Source organism: Panulirus ornatus, chromosome 70 (genome assembly GCF_036320965.1).
Source record: "Panulirus ornatus isolate Po-2019 chromosome 70, ASM3632096v1, whole genome shotgun sequence".
In the NCBI taxonomy this organism is placed as follows: Eukaryota; Metazoa; Arthropoda; class Malacostraca; order Decapoda; family Palinuridae; genus Panulirus; species Panulirus ornatus.
The window spans coordinates 552,887-568,688 of NC_092293.1; positions in this window are offsets into that span (position 1 = coordinate 552,887).

Below are 15,802 nucleotides of genomic sequence, written 5' to 3' on the forward strand. Positions count from 1 at the left end.
AGCAAGATATCTTGAGACATATCTATGGTCAGGTATTGATCTTTACAGTCTTTATATATAGCAAGATATCTTGAGACATATCTATGGTCATATATTGATCTTTACAGTCTTTATATATAGCAAGATATCTTGAGACATATCTATGGTCATATATTGATCTTTACAGTCTTTATATATAGCAAGATATCTTGAGACATATCTATGGTCAGGTATTGATCTTTACAGTCTTTATATATAGCAAGATATCTTGAGACATATCTATGGTCATATATTGATCTTTACAGTCTTTATATATAGCAAGATATCTTGAGACATATCTATGGTCAGGTATTGATCTTTACAGTCTTTATATATAGCAAGATATCTTGAGACATATCTATGGTCATATATTGATCTTTACAGTCTTTATATATAGCAAGATATCTTGAGACATATCTATGGTCATATATTGATCTTTACAGTCCTTATATATAGCAAGATATCTTGAGACATATCTATGGCCAGGTATTGATCTTTTTTCTCTGTTTGTTTGTTGTCATATGGAAATTCATGGTAATAAAGGTTCATTGTTGTCAGGCTAAAATCTAAGGTCTGGTGTGTATCAATCAACAAACCTGCTTTTCTAAACCTGTATCACATGAGCCCTCATTGTGTGGCCTTCGAGGGAATGTAAGTCTGGTTATCCTACATATGGGAGGCTTCTAATGCCTGGTATTGTTGTGTCATTCTTCTCTTTATGCACAAACTTCGTCCATTGTGTTGCCACAAGGATTCACCAAGTTGTTGATGGCCGTGGCTGGGGGATGAAGGTCACATTAAATGTAATTAAGGTTAATTTGTCATGTTACTGCAATAAACTAATGTTCCTGTTCGTCCTGTATGGTTATTCTAATCACACAACCCCATCAGTCTCTCTCTCTCTCTCTCTCTCTCTCTCTCTCTCTCTCTCTCTCTCTCTCTCTCTCTCTCTCTCTCTAATTGCTGGAAGCAGTATAACGGATCCTTATAATACTGATGTATGAGGGATATAAACTCAGTCTCCAGTGTTTAGTCTCGATTCCCAGAAACCTTGGAAAGGTAAAGACTCACTCAGTTCCCCGGGGGCCCGGCTCTGTGTTGTTGTGTAAGACAAACGTAAAGTCTATCATTACCTATAGCTATACCGCAGTCATCTTGGCAACACTACTACCATAACCGGCCCACTCCACTTCCCTCCTACCTGACACGCACACCTCATTGGTTGTTGCTATTTTGACCGCCAATTTTATCGTTAAAATTTAAATCGATACTGTATCAGTTTTATATCTCTGCGTACACAGTATCATTATATTGCGGTGAACATCTACATTATGTTGATTATTTAAGATAACAAGTAGGAGACAAAAAGAAATATCCAGAGCGAAAAAAAGTCCAGATTGGAGCGCCCCCCCCCAGACGGCCAGGGGGGAAGTGGAGTCGCCGGGACTAAGCCATCACGACTGACCAGCGTTGCCAACATGACTGCGGGCGGCAGGGTAGCACATAACTGTTCAAGCTCAAGTTGCCAAGTTTCTCTGTTCTTAATTTAACCCTAAGCAATTATTTCATTATGTGACACTCTGTGTCCAGGTAGTGGCCATTATAACAATATAATCTGGAAAATAGATAGGCTGGAAACAACCCAAAATCGTGAAATAAATGAGAATTAACACTAAACAAGTGTGGCAGGTGTGACAAAACGTCATTAAACCCGTCCAAAATAATGCCATGGATGATAATTCACTGGTAAGTCCGTAGCCGTCACCTCCACCCTCACCAGAACAGCTATGTTACCACACCAAGGCACCTGGGTTCACTCACTATGAATCATAGGTACGAGATTCACAACGGTTCCCATACCATCATGATTCATAACGGTTCCCATACCATCATGATTCATAACGGTTCCGATACCATCATGATTCATAACGGTTCCCATACCATCATGATTCACAACGGTTCCCATACCATCATGATTCATAACGGTTCCCATACCATCATGATTCATAACGGTTCCCATACCATCATGATTCACAACGGTTCCCATACCATCATGATTCATAACGGTTCCCATACCATCATGATTCATAACGGTTCCGATACCATCATGATTCATAACGGTTCCCATACCATCATGATTCATAACGGTTCCGATACCATCATGATTCATAACGGTTCCCATACCATCATGATTCACAACGGTTCCCATACCATCATGATTCACAAGAGTTCCCATACCATCATGATTCATAACGGTTCCCATACCATCATGATTCATAACGGTTCCCATACCATCATGATTCATAACGGTTCCCATACCATCATGATTCATAACGGTTCCCATACCATCATGATTCATAACGGTTCCGATACCATCATGATTCATAACGGTTCCCATACCATCATGATTCATAACGGTTCCCATACCATCATGATTCATAACGGTTCCCATACCATCATGATTCATAACGGTTCCCATACCATCATGATTCACAACGGTTCCCATACCATCATGATTCATAACGGTTCCCATACCATCATGATTCATAACGGTTCCCATACCATCATGATTCATAACGGTTCCCATACCATCATGATTCATAACGGTTCCCATACCATCATGATTCATAACGGTTCCCATACCATCATGATTCATAACGGTTCCCATACCATCATGATTCATAACGGTTCCGATACCATCATGATTCATAACGGTTCCCATACCATCATGATTCATAACGGTTCCCATACCATCATGATTCATAACGGTTCCCATACCATCATGATTCATAACGGTTCCCATACCATCATGATTCATAACGGTTCCCATACCATCATGATTCATAACGGTTCCCATACCATCATGATTCATAACGGTTCCCATACCATCATGATTCATAACGGTTCCCATACCATCATGATTCATAACGGTTCCCATACCATCATGATTCATAACGGTTCCCATACCATCATGATTCATAACGGTTCCCATACCATCATGATTCATAACGGTTCCCATACCATCATGATTCATAACGGTTCCCATACCATCATGATTCATAACGGTTCCCATACCATCATGATTCATAACGGTTCCCATACCATCATGATTCATAACGGTTCCCATACCATCATGATTCATAACGGTTCCCATACCATCATGATTCATAACGGTTCCCATACCATCATGATTCATAACGGTTCCCATACCATCATGATTCATAACGGTTCCCATACCATCATGATTCATAACGGTTCCCATACCATCATGATTCATAACGGTTCCCATACCATCATGATTCATAACGGTTCCCATACCATCATGATTCATAACGGTTCCCATACCATCATGATTCATAACGGTTCCCATACCATCATGATTCATAACGGTTCCCATACCATCATGATTCATAACGGTTCCCATACCATCATGATTCATAACGGTTCCCATACCATCATGATTCATAACGGTTCCCATACCATCATGATTCATAACGGTTCCCATACCATCATGATTCATAACGGTTCCCATACCATCATGATTCATAACGGTTCCCATACCATCATGATTCATAACGGTTCCCATACCATCATGATTCATAACGGTTCCCATACCATCATGATTCATAACGGTTCCCATACCATCATGATTCATAACGGTTCCCATACCATCATGATTCATAACGGTTCCCATACCATCATGATTCATAACGGTTCCCATACCATCATGATTCATAACGGTTCCCATACCATCATGATTCATAACGGTTCCATACCATCATGATTCATAACGGTTCCCATACCATCATGATTCATAACGGTTCCCATACCATCATGATTCATAACGGTTCCCATACCATCATGATTCATAACGGTTCCCATACCATCATGATTCATAACGGTTCCCATACCATCATGATTCATAACGGTTCCCATACCATCATGATTCATAACGGTTCCCATACCATCATGATTCATAACGGTTCCCATACCATCATGATTCATAACGGTTCCCATACCATCATGATTCATAACGGTTCCCATACCATCATGATTCATAACGGTTCCCATACCATCATGATTCATAACGGTTCCCATACCATCATGATTCATAACGGTTCCCATACCATCATGATTCATAACGGTTCCCATACCATCATGATTCATAACGGTTCCCATACCATCATGATTCATAACGGTTCCCATACCATCATGATTCATAACGGTTCCCATACCATCATGATTCATAACGGTTCCCATACCATCATGATTCATAACGGTTCCCATACCATCATGATTCATAACGGTTCCCATACCATCATGATTCATAACGGTTCCCATACCATCATGATTCATAACGGTTCCCATACCATCATGATTCATAACGGTTCCCATACCATCATGATTCATAACGGTTCCCATACCATCATGATTCATAACGGTTCCCATACCATCATGATTCATAACGGTTCCCATACCATCATGATTCATAACGGTTCCCATACCATCATGATTCATAACGGTTCCCATACCATCATGATTCATAACGGTTCCCATACCATCATGATTCATAACGGTTCCCATACCATCATGATTCATAACGGTTCCCATACCATCATGATTCATAACGGTTCCCATACCATCATGATTCATAACGGTTCCCATACCATCATGATTCATAACGGTTCCCATACCATCATGATTCATAACGGTTCCCATACCATCATGATTCATAACGGTTCCCATACCATCATGATTCATAACGGTTCCCATACCATCATGATTCATAACGGTTCCCATACCATCATGATTCATAACGGTTCCCATACCATCATGATTCATAACGGTTCCCATACCATCATGATTCATAACGGTTCCCATACCATCATGATTCATAACGGTTCCATACCATCATGATTCATAACGGTTCCCATACCATCATGATTCATAACGGTTCCGATACCATCATGATTCATAACGGTTCCCATACCATCATGATTCATAACGGTTCGATACCATCATGATTCATAACGGTTCCGATACCATCATGATTCACAACGGTTCCATACCATCATGATTTCGGTTCCATACCGTGAGCGGCACAAGAGTTCCGATACTTCATGATTTCATAACGGTTACAACATACAGGTGCTATGTTTGTAACGGTGTCCACCCATTTACAACTGGTTGTCTGGTACAACATAAGGTGGCTCCGGCACTGTAGACGTCGTCACCATACATTACTGGTGTCTGTACAACATACAGGTGGCTCCGTCACTGTAGACGATCAGTCACCATACCATAACTGGTTGTCTGGTACAACATACAGGTGGCTCCGTCACTGTAGACGTCAGTCACCATACATTACTGGTTGTCTGGTACAACATACAGGTGGCTCCGTCACTGTAGACGTCAGTCACCATACATTACTGGTTGTCTGGTACAACATACAGGTGGCTCCGTCACTGTAGACGTCAGTCACCATACATTACTGGTTGTCTGGTACAACATACAGGTGGCTCCGTCACTGTAGACGTCAGTCACCATACATTACTGGTTGTCTGGTACAACATACAGGTGGCTCCGTCACTGTAGACGTCAGTCACCATACATTACTGGTTGTCTGGTACAACATACAGGTGGCTCCGTCACTGTAGACGTCAGTCACCATACATTACTGGTTGTCTGGTACAACATACAGGTGGCTCCGTCACTGTAGACGTCAGTCACCATACATTACTGGTTGTCTGGTACAACATACAGGTGGCTCCGTCACTGTAGACGTCAGTCACCATACATTACTGGTTGTCTGGTACAACATACAGGTGGCTCCGTCACTGTAGACGTCAGTCACCATACATTACTGGTTGTCTGGTACAACATACAGGTGGCTCCGTCACTGTAGACGTCAGTCACCATACATTACTGGTTGTCTGGTACAACATACAGGTGGCTCCGTCACTGTAGACGTCAGTCACCATACATTACTGGTTGTCTGGTACAACATACAGGTGGCTCCGTCACTGTAGACGTCAGTCACCATACATTACTGGTTGTCTGGTACAACATACAGGTGGCTCCGTCACTGTAGACGTCAGTCACCATACATTACTGGTTGTCTGGTACAACATACAGGTGGCTCCGTCACTGTAGACGTCAGTCACCATACATTACTGGTTGTCTGGTACAACATACAGGTGGCTCCGTCACTGTAGACGTCAGTCACCATACATTACTGGTTGTCTGGTACAACATACAGGTGGCTCCGTCACTGTAGACGTCAGTCACCATACATTACTGGTTGTCTGGTACAACATACAGGTGGCTCCGTCACTGTAGACGTCAGTCACCATACATTACTGGTTGTCTGGTACAACATACAGGTGGCTCCGTCACTGTAGACGTCAGTCACCATACATTACTGGTTGTCTGGTACAACATACAGGTGGCTCCGTCACTGTACACGTCAGTCACCATACATTACTGGTTGTCTGGTACAACATACAGGTGGCTCCGTCACTGTAGACGTCAGTCACCATACATTACTGGTCGTCTGGTACAACATACAGGTGGCTCCGTCACTGTAGACGTCAGTCACCATACATTACTGGTTGTCTGGTACAACATACAGGTGGCTCCGTCACTGTAGACGTCAGTCACCATATATTATTGGTTGTGTGATACAACATACAGGTGGCTCCGTCACTGTAGACACTGTAGATTCGTTAAGTTTAACCATAAACCTAAACTAAAGCAATATGGGAACATGAACAAATTTTACGACTGAAATATCAGACGATCGAAATTAAGAGTGAATGAGAGCGATATAAACACTCAGTTTAAAAGAACAAAGTATGAATGGCAGTCAGGGAATAAGAGGCCGCCAAGCTAGATTTAAAAGTTCGCGTTCAGTGGCAGAGTTAAATTAATTGTACAGACTTCCATTGCTCTGGTGGAATTTAAAGGTCATGTGTACCTCTACAGTCAGAATTTAAAGGTTCATATTAAAGTGCAGAATTCCAAGAATATCGTTAAAATAATTCACTTTAAAATTCTTTGGTTATGTGAAGCATTTCATACAACAGCTGCAATATGACGGTGTGTAAAAGTTCACTGTTGCATGGTAGTATTAAAGTGTTTAATTGACGAGGTTAATTAACCTAACCTAACCTAACCTAACCTAACCAAACCTAATGACGTATCTAAAAGGACTTTGTTGTCATAATGCAGCTGGAAGATTTACGTTCAAATGATGATGTTTAAATGTTCGTTAATGAATGAGGGAGTTAAATGGATGAATTTTAAGTTCGCGTTTCATGGAGTCGTTTTGAAACAATTTGTTAAAATGTCAGAGTTTAAATGATCATATGTACAAGGTTGGCCAGATGGCGGGAGTGTGTAGACACAGCCATAATCATCCGATGATTGCATTTAGAAACTGACAGATGTAATATAGCAAGAAATATGAACAAAACAGTGAGTTGGTGACATGTTTCATATATTTGTAATACAACTCTGAAGATAGTTCGTAGATCCTTAAGGGGAATGAATGGTGGATAAATGGTGAGAAAATGTGCAAAAACGGGGCTAAGTATTTCAGTCCAAACTAGAATTCTTTTGTTCACTTCTTCGACATTGATCTCAGGACATTTCAATGGCTGAGATTTACATGATACAGAAAATCATCGAACAGGGACGATAGACAGATAAAAGGTTATATAAATAGGTAAACTGATACATGTAGGTGCAATCAGAGTCGCCTATGATTTCGTTCACAGCGAATGAGATGATAGATAGGCGAGGCTATAACCATCGTCTATGATTATTGTAAATGACTAATAATGATTAATCTTTATTGTTTTTGTGCGACTGCTGTTAGCCTTTGAAGGTTAATGTTCCCTCAAAGTTGCCCGGACCCTACCACTAGGAGGTCAGCAGTTCGACTTAGGGTCCATTTGTGCCATGTTTATGTCAACCAACAGAATGGATGTATTTTTTTTATTTTTTTTTCCTTCCCAGTAGATGGGACTCATAAATGTTTGGAACTTTTCCTAACGATTTAATCCTTTATGATAACCGCTTCATCCGTAAAATAGTTTGACAATAATTTGCAACTGAATGAGAACTTTTGCCATAGGAAATGTCTTCTGAGGACCGGGTATAACAGGGTCGACTGCTGGAGGAGGAGCAGCTTCTCCAATCTCAGGGACGGGAACTTAAGGTTCAAGGAATTTCAGGGATGAATGTTGGTGGTATGGACTTTAATCTTCAACACGGCAGCTTCAGCTTTAGGGTCGGCTGCTGCTGCAGGTGCTGCTGATCCTCCAGTCGCAGTGACGGACACATCAGGGTCTTCATCGACGACCAGTACGAGTACGTCGGGATCCACCAAGCCTGATTCATCCCCATAGAAGTAGGGGATCAAGGTCACCAATTCAGTGGTAGGCATCACTTTGCCCCGTTGTTTGGTGGGAGCCAAAGAAACATTGATGGGGATGGCGGCTGCTCCTGTGTCAACTACACCAGTTTCCTCGCTGGGTCCGCCTTTGCACAGGTCATCATCATCTTGATGCCGAGTCTGGATCTTCACCACTACTCTCTCGTGCACGGGTTCGATATCCAGACGTGATCTCTTCCTGGAAGGCCTTTGGCATTCTGGAAGGCACCGCTTTCCTCCCTGGGCCAGGCCCTCACTGCCGGACAACCAGGCAATTCTGGTGTAGGCGTACTCCTGGTGGCGGCCGTTGCGTCCTCCAAGTCTGCGATCTGCCTTGATGCCCCACCGTCCCAGTGTTCTGCCGACGTTCAGGACGGCAGCTTTCTCGTACCCGAACCCTTCGCAGAATTCACAGTATCGCAAATATAGCTCAGTTCGGCTTATACAATCTTTAACAGCCCCGGTTTGCTGGATGTGAGCCTCGAAAAATTCAAGGAAGGATTCCTTGCCAGGGTACCGATGGGCAGCGCGGACGTGAGTCATTTCTGCGATCTGGTGAGATGAGTGATTTACTTGACGAAGTAAACTTTCATAGACCAGCACTTGCAAAAATATAGTGAAGCCACACAAAAATATAGTAGACTAGCGTTTCCTCATTGATTTAATATCCTAGATGATAGATTAACAGAGTGAAGTTGAAGCACTAGTGTAGTGAAGATGAAACATCAATATAGTGAAGATGGCAGGATACGATAGAGAGTGTACACTGGGCAGAATTACCTCTTGTGGAGAGTGTAATGTAGCTTGTAGTGGAAAGATAATGACATCAATGATGGTGTGTGTGTGTGTGTGTGTGTGTGTGTGTGTGTGTGTGTGTGTGTGTGTAGTGGTACAAAGACTATATAAGAAAGACAGGAAAGCAGGAGTAATCTCGCGTGAGCAATGACTGCTTTAATTGTGCGCGTTGTCAACAGCTTGTGGTACTAATTACCCTTGCGCTGTCTGGCTGTCTGTTTGTTGACGAAAACTTTACAGTGAGTTTTCAGTTTAAAAAAAGAAGAAAATAATCTAAAACTTGTTTTTTTATGTTTTTCCCAAGGATGAAGTATTATACGGACGACTTGAGACAACTATGAGCAATAACATATATAGGTAACATTAAACACAATGTTAGGGACTAAATCAACTAGACGGTTTCATCAACATTCATGCCATATCAACCAGGACATATTTCATTCTTTAACATTAAAGCAACATATTTACATACATATCCTGTAATTGGTCCACGTAAGCCTAATGATCCTGATGAAGTGATTATGCAGATAAGAGATGATGGGAAATACTCTAACAATAATGAGCTTGAAAACAAAGTTAGTTAGCATAAGTGACTCGTCAATAAGTAAGCTCAAGAATATTTTTTACTTTAATTACAAAACTGTAGGTATTGGGGAAATATGGTATGTACTTCTTGATATCTAAAACCTTCGCCTTTATCTTTGTTGAGTTTGTAGAAAAATGTGGTTGTTTGTTATCTATTTGCCTTGGATTTATCCCATCCTTGTTTTGCTGCAACATAATTTGATGTCTTACTTTGTATTTCCATAGATTATTATATTTTTGAATGTTAGTGCTTGTTCTATTGGTGTCATAAACTACATAATCTTATATAAGCATACACTTTATTCATAATTTGCATATGTTATTTTCTTTGCCTTTTATCTACTAATGTAAGATGTAAAATCTATGATTTTAATCTCCTATTATACGTTAATCTGTTGTTGGATGGACAGCCAAGTCTATATGTCATTTTCTTGTATGAGAACTTCAATATTTTCTAGTTCTCTTTCTCTTTTCTTTACTTATATTATATGAGCCTTGCATTTTCTTCATTGTATTTTATTGTTTTTGTGTGATATTTTTATATCACATATTACATGGGCAACATCTTTGGTTTGTTTCATCTTTTTGTTACGGGAATTTTGTTGTGTGTATATATTGTTATCCTCGTCTGGTATTTAGTTTTGTTTATTCCTTATTTTCACACTAAGTTAAGAGAAATTTTCCCCATTTACCCATTACTCACCAGTACCATCAGTTCTGTATACTAATATTAAACACAGACCACCACTACGCCATACCGTGTTGTGATGAGACCTGAGGTCAGGTTAGCCTTGCCCTAATCATTGGCATAATGATTCATCTCTGATGATGATGATGCGTCCCTCACTCACACTGTCCGAAAACACACTTCACTCCAAGGACTGACACAGCCACACACACACACACACACACACACACCAGCTTCTGAGTAACTTAAACATGGAGAAGAGAAGGCAATATGAACCTGAACATTGTGATAAAGATACTGGCTTCTGGGATCACGTTGTCTTGTGTGACGAAAACACGTTTACTTCTGACTGGCGCTTCCAGAAATACTGGAGTGTGTCGGTTAACATACTCTCTCTCTCTCTCTCTCTCTCTCTCTCTCTCTCTCTCTCTCTCTCTCTCTCTCTCTCTCTCTCTCTCTCTCTCTCTCTCTCTCTCTCTCTCTCTCTCTCTCTGTATTAGACATTCCCACCGCACTGGTGCAGGTTTAGGTTATCAACTAAGAATATGATCAATTCTTTATCAATAACGGATTATTGCCCTGGCAGGTCAGGAGGCCAGGGTCGAGTGTGTCATAACATGGTAGAGGCTCAGAATAATCTTTTAGTAACTGTACATATCTTGTGGTATCCATTAGTATTTTGTCTACACAGATATCATGATAAACTTTAAATTCAGATAGATAATATAAAACATGTACATATACACTTGTAGACATATCTATATGCATGTAAATGAGGCAGATGAATGTGTTATGTACTTAAAAATGCTACTGAAAGCTTAAAGATTCCTGTAAAAAACATAACGACTGTTTTGATAAATTTTTTTTTTTTTGTAATAAATGTGTATTGTGCTGCATTTTGTGGCCGTCACAGGGCCAAGATCGTTCAGCCAAAATCCGTTAAGGTCTGGAAGAAGTGATGAAAGGTGTTGAGAATATATATTTATTAATGATTACAAAACACAGACTATGTTCTCCTCTTGGTGTTTAAAAGATGACCCAACACAAGACGACTACTTTAAGATCAAAGTTTCTAGACATTTAACAAATTATTTCCTATTACGTCCCTTTTCTCTCAGCATCATTTTTCTGGTTTACTTCGAAGAACTGCCATGTACTACCTAATATGATCATTCAGTATATACTTCCTGCCGCTTCCAATACTTTCTATCAGTCAAGATACTCACACTACGTACGTACGTACACTGTTCTATTATCCTTTGTACATCTTCACAACTGGCGTTTTGGACCTTATCTGAATGAGTCACATCAAATGGTTATCAAGGACACAGAATACATAACACCTGTCCACTGTTCTTGTCTTTCATACTCTATCATTCTTACTTGCTTGCCATTATTACACGTAAGTTCACTTGGGAACTTATCGTGTTTCATTTTCTTCGTGGACTCATAGTGATATATATATATATATTTCTTTCTTTCATACTATTCGCCATTTCCTGCATCAGCGAGGTAGCGTTAAGAACAGAGGACTGGCCCTTTGAGGGAAATCCTCACCTGGCCCCCTTCTCTGTTCCTTCTTTTGGAAAATTAAAAAAAAAACGAGAGGGGAGGATTTCCAGCCCCCCACTCCCTCCCCTTTTAGTCGCCTTCTACGACACGCAGGGAATACGTGGGAATATATATATATATATATATATATATATATATATATATATATATATATATATATATATATATATATATATATATATATATATATATATATATACATATATATATGCGAACTAAGAGGATATGAACGCGCACTTTCATAGAACATATAAACCTCGAACAGCCAAAACTGAACTCGGGACCCCTGTGCAACAGGCGGGAGCGTTACCGCTAGGCTATGATGGCCCCTGATAGGGAAATAACTATTCGAATACTATGTACTCGGATAAACTTTAAGGCTGGCCGGGGTGTACTGGTGATGCCTTTGACCTAAAATGTAAGTTCAAGCCCGTAGGCCGACCTTGGACATAGCTTGAATCCTTTTGTGTTCACTATAATCATCTTTATCACATCTCCTCTCCTTAATCCCTTTATCTTCACTATGCAAGGCTTATTATAATCTTCACTACAACCTCATGTTCATATGACCTTATCTTGACTAAGCTGGTTTCAAGGAAGGCTTTAGATTTTACCCGCTCACACAAACAACGTACTTACACGGGGCCCCACGAGTGTAAAACTCCCTCCTAATACAGTGTAAATACATGATTACACACACCTACACACCATCACCACTAACAATACACAGAGAAATAGCCTTTTCGGTTGCCTTTGGATCCGCCCTTGAACGTAGTTTGAAGGATTTGGGGGATCAGGTCAATATGGTTAAGTTCACTACAACCTCATACTTACTAAGGTGTATCTTCACTACTACCTTATTTTCACTTAATTATATCTTCGCTATACCCTCTTCTGAACTACACCGTTATTTCTACCATAACATCATCATTGCACTCCCTGATGTTCACTAAAAGAAGTCCTTATCTTCACTACATAATCATTTTGAATAAACTTTACTCTTTAATAACCCTTATCTCTACTACATTCGTATCTTCACTACATTCTTTTTTTCACCACAACCTATCTTGACAATATCCTTATCATCACTATACTCTTCACTACACTCTCATCTTAACATCATCCTTCTGTTTACCGAACTTAGTTCAAAGTCTGACTTGAACGTAGCTTTGGAAAGTTTGTGTTCCTCATTGTGTTACCTCCTTATTATCATTGTAAAGGCAATTGTCACTACACTCTCATCATTATCATTACTTCTTGATGTTCAATACAAAATTTTAACATATACATTTATCTTCACTACAGAATGATTTTCATTGCACCTTAATCTTCATTACATCCGTATCTTCCATTCATTCTTATATCTTATATTAGTTACATCTTTACAATATCTTAATGTCTTCTCTGTTCCGTCTTTTGGAAAATTGAAAATGAGAGTAAAGGATTTCCGGCCTTCTGCTCCCTCCCCTTTTAGTCGCCTTGTACGACACGCAGGGAATACGAGGCAAGTATACTTTCTTCCCTATCCCCAGGGATAACAGCATCTGGTGTTCCCAGACGGTCACCCATCCAAGTACTAACCAGACCCAACGTTGCTTAACTTCCCTGATCGGACGATATATATATATATATATATATATATATATATATATATATATATATATATATATATATATACAAGACTGAAAATAATGAATTTCCCAAATAACAAAAATGGAAGCGCCGGGGTTTGAACCCGGGACCTCTCGCATGCCAAGCGAGTGCTCTACCACTGAGCTACGCCCCCAAGAACATATTTTGTGACATAGTATTATATGAAGCACTGAGATTACCACGGCAAAATACTGTTTGACCGACCGTTGCCGACTAGCCGGCAAAATAACCACAGTGTAAATCTCCATGTTGCTGTCGTGTTTTCCTCTCAATTTTCCACGAAGAAATGAGTTTTAATTTTTTATTGTCGTTGCAATAGACTGGAACTAAGCAATAGACTGGAACTAAGCAATAGACTGGAACTAAGCTGACCTGGTATGAGGTCAGAGCCCTCATTATCATCCCTGCTAACTACCGGAAGCAGATTAAGTCGTTCCACAACCGATGTCCGGCCCATGTTAACTCTGATGTGCCCAGCAGTTGGAGGAGGATCGCCAGAAGCTTCTGGAAGATTTCAAGGACGTCTTGGTGGACCTGACCCTTTCAGATAAGGTCGAAAACCCCAATTTATTGTGAAGATCTTCACTATAACGTTGGACGAACATACTGAATGTTGCACACATGTGATGCGGACAAAATGAAAAAAGATAAAGACAAAAAATATGTCTGGTGTGGGTCTCGAACCCACGACCTTGAGTGTGTGAGACTCACGCTCTACCACTGCGCTAACCAGACAATAGAAAATACGTCTGTTTCTTCAATTTGAATTAATGAAAATCTTTGCGAGGCAGCGTTAAGAAAAGAGAGATGTCTTTGACGAAATTTACTTGCTTGGCTTATTCTTCTGTTCCTCATTATCGAAAGTAAACATACTGGAGGATATATATATATATATATATATATATATATATATATATATATATATATATATATATATATATATATATATATATCATCCCTGGGGATAGGGGAGAAAGAATACTTCCCACGTATTCCCTGCGTGTCGTAGAAGGCGAACTAAATGGGAAGGGAGCGGGGGGCTGGAAATCCTCCCCTCTCGTTTTTTTTTTTAATATTCCAAAGGAAGAAACAGAGAAGGGGGCCGGGTGAGGATGTTTCCTCAGAGGCCCAGTCCTCTGTTCTTAACGCTACCTCGCTGACGCGGGAAATGGCGAATAGTATGAAAGAAACGCGGGAGACAGCGACAAAGCAAAATATATATATATATATATATATATATATATATATATATATATATATATATATATATATATATTGGAAAGGATCACGATTTTGCACGTGATCAAGTATACTCTTATGAGTCCACTAGGAAAATAAACACGATAAGTTCCCAAGTGCACTTTCGTGTAATACTCACATCATCAAGGGAGACACAAGAGAGAAATATAACACTCAATTGATATACAACGAAGAGACGTAGCTAGGGCGCCATATGGTAAACATGTGATTGTCCAAGACAGACAACATGCGTATCATAAACTTATTATGTGGACAAGAAGGTGAATTGTTTACACATTTTATCAGCATTAAAGTTATCCAATTTGTATAGACCATCACTAATATTAAGATTATAATTCTTTGTGTATTCAGAAATAGAAGATTCAATGATATTTCTCGTGGTACTGGAGTTAGAGTTAATAACTGAGATGGCATTATTAACTCTAATTCCAGTACCACGAGAAATATCATTGAATCTTCTATTATTAAATACACAAAGAATTATAAACCTTAAGGAAACAACATGGTGGTCAAAAATAAGCTTTAGGAATGAAGTTTATGAATGGAATATCAGTGAGACGATCCAAATGACGAATGAATGAGAGCGTAGTCAACATACAATATAAAAGGACATATTATGAATGGCAGCCAGGCAAGTAACGGCCCAACTGAATGGAAGGATTTAAAAGTTCGCGTTATATGACGAATTTTGATAGATTATCCAAATTTCCATTCCAGTTATGAAACTTAATGGTTGTGTTCAGTTCTAGAGACAAAGTTTAAAGGTTTGTGTTTCAAAGATGAACCACAAAGGA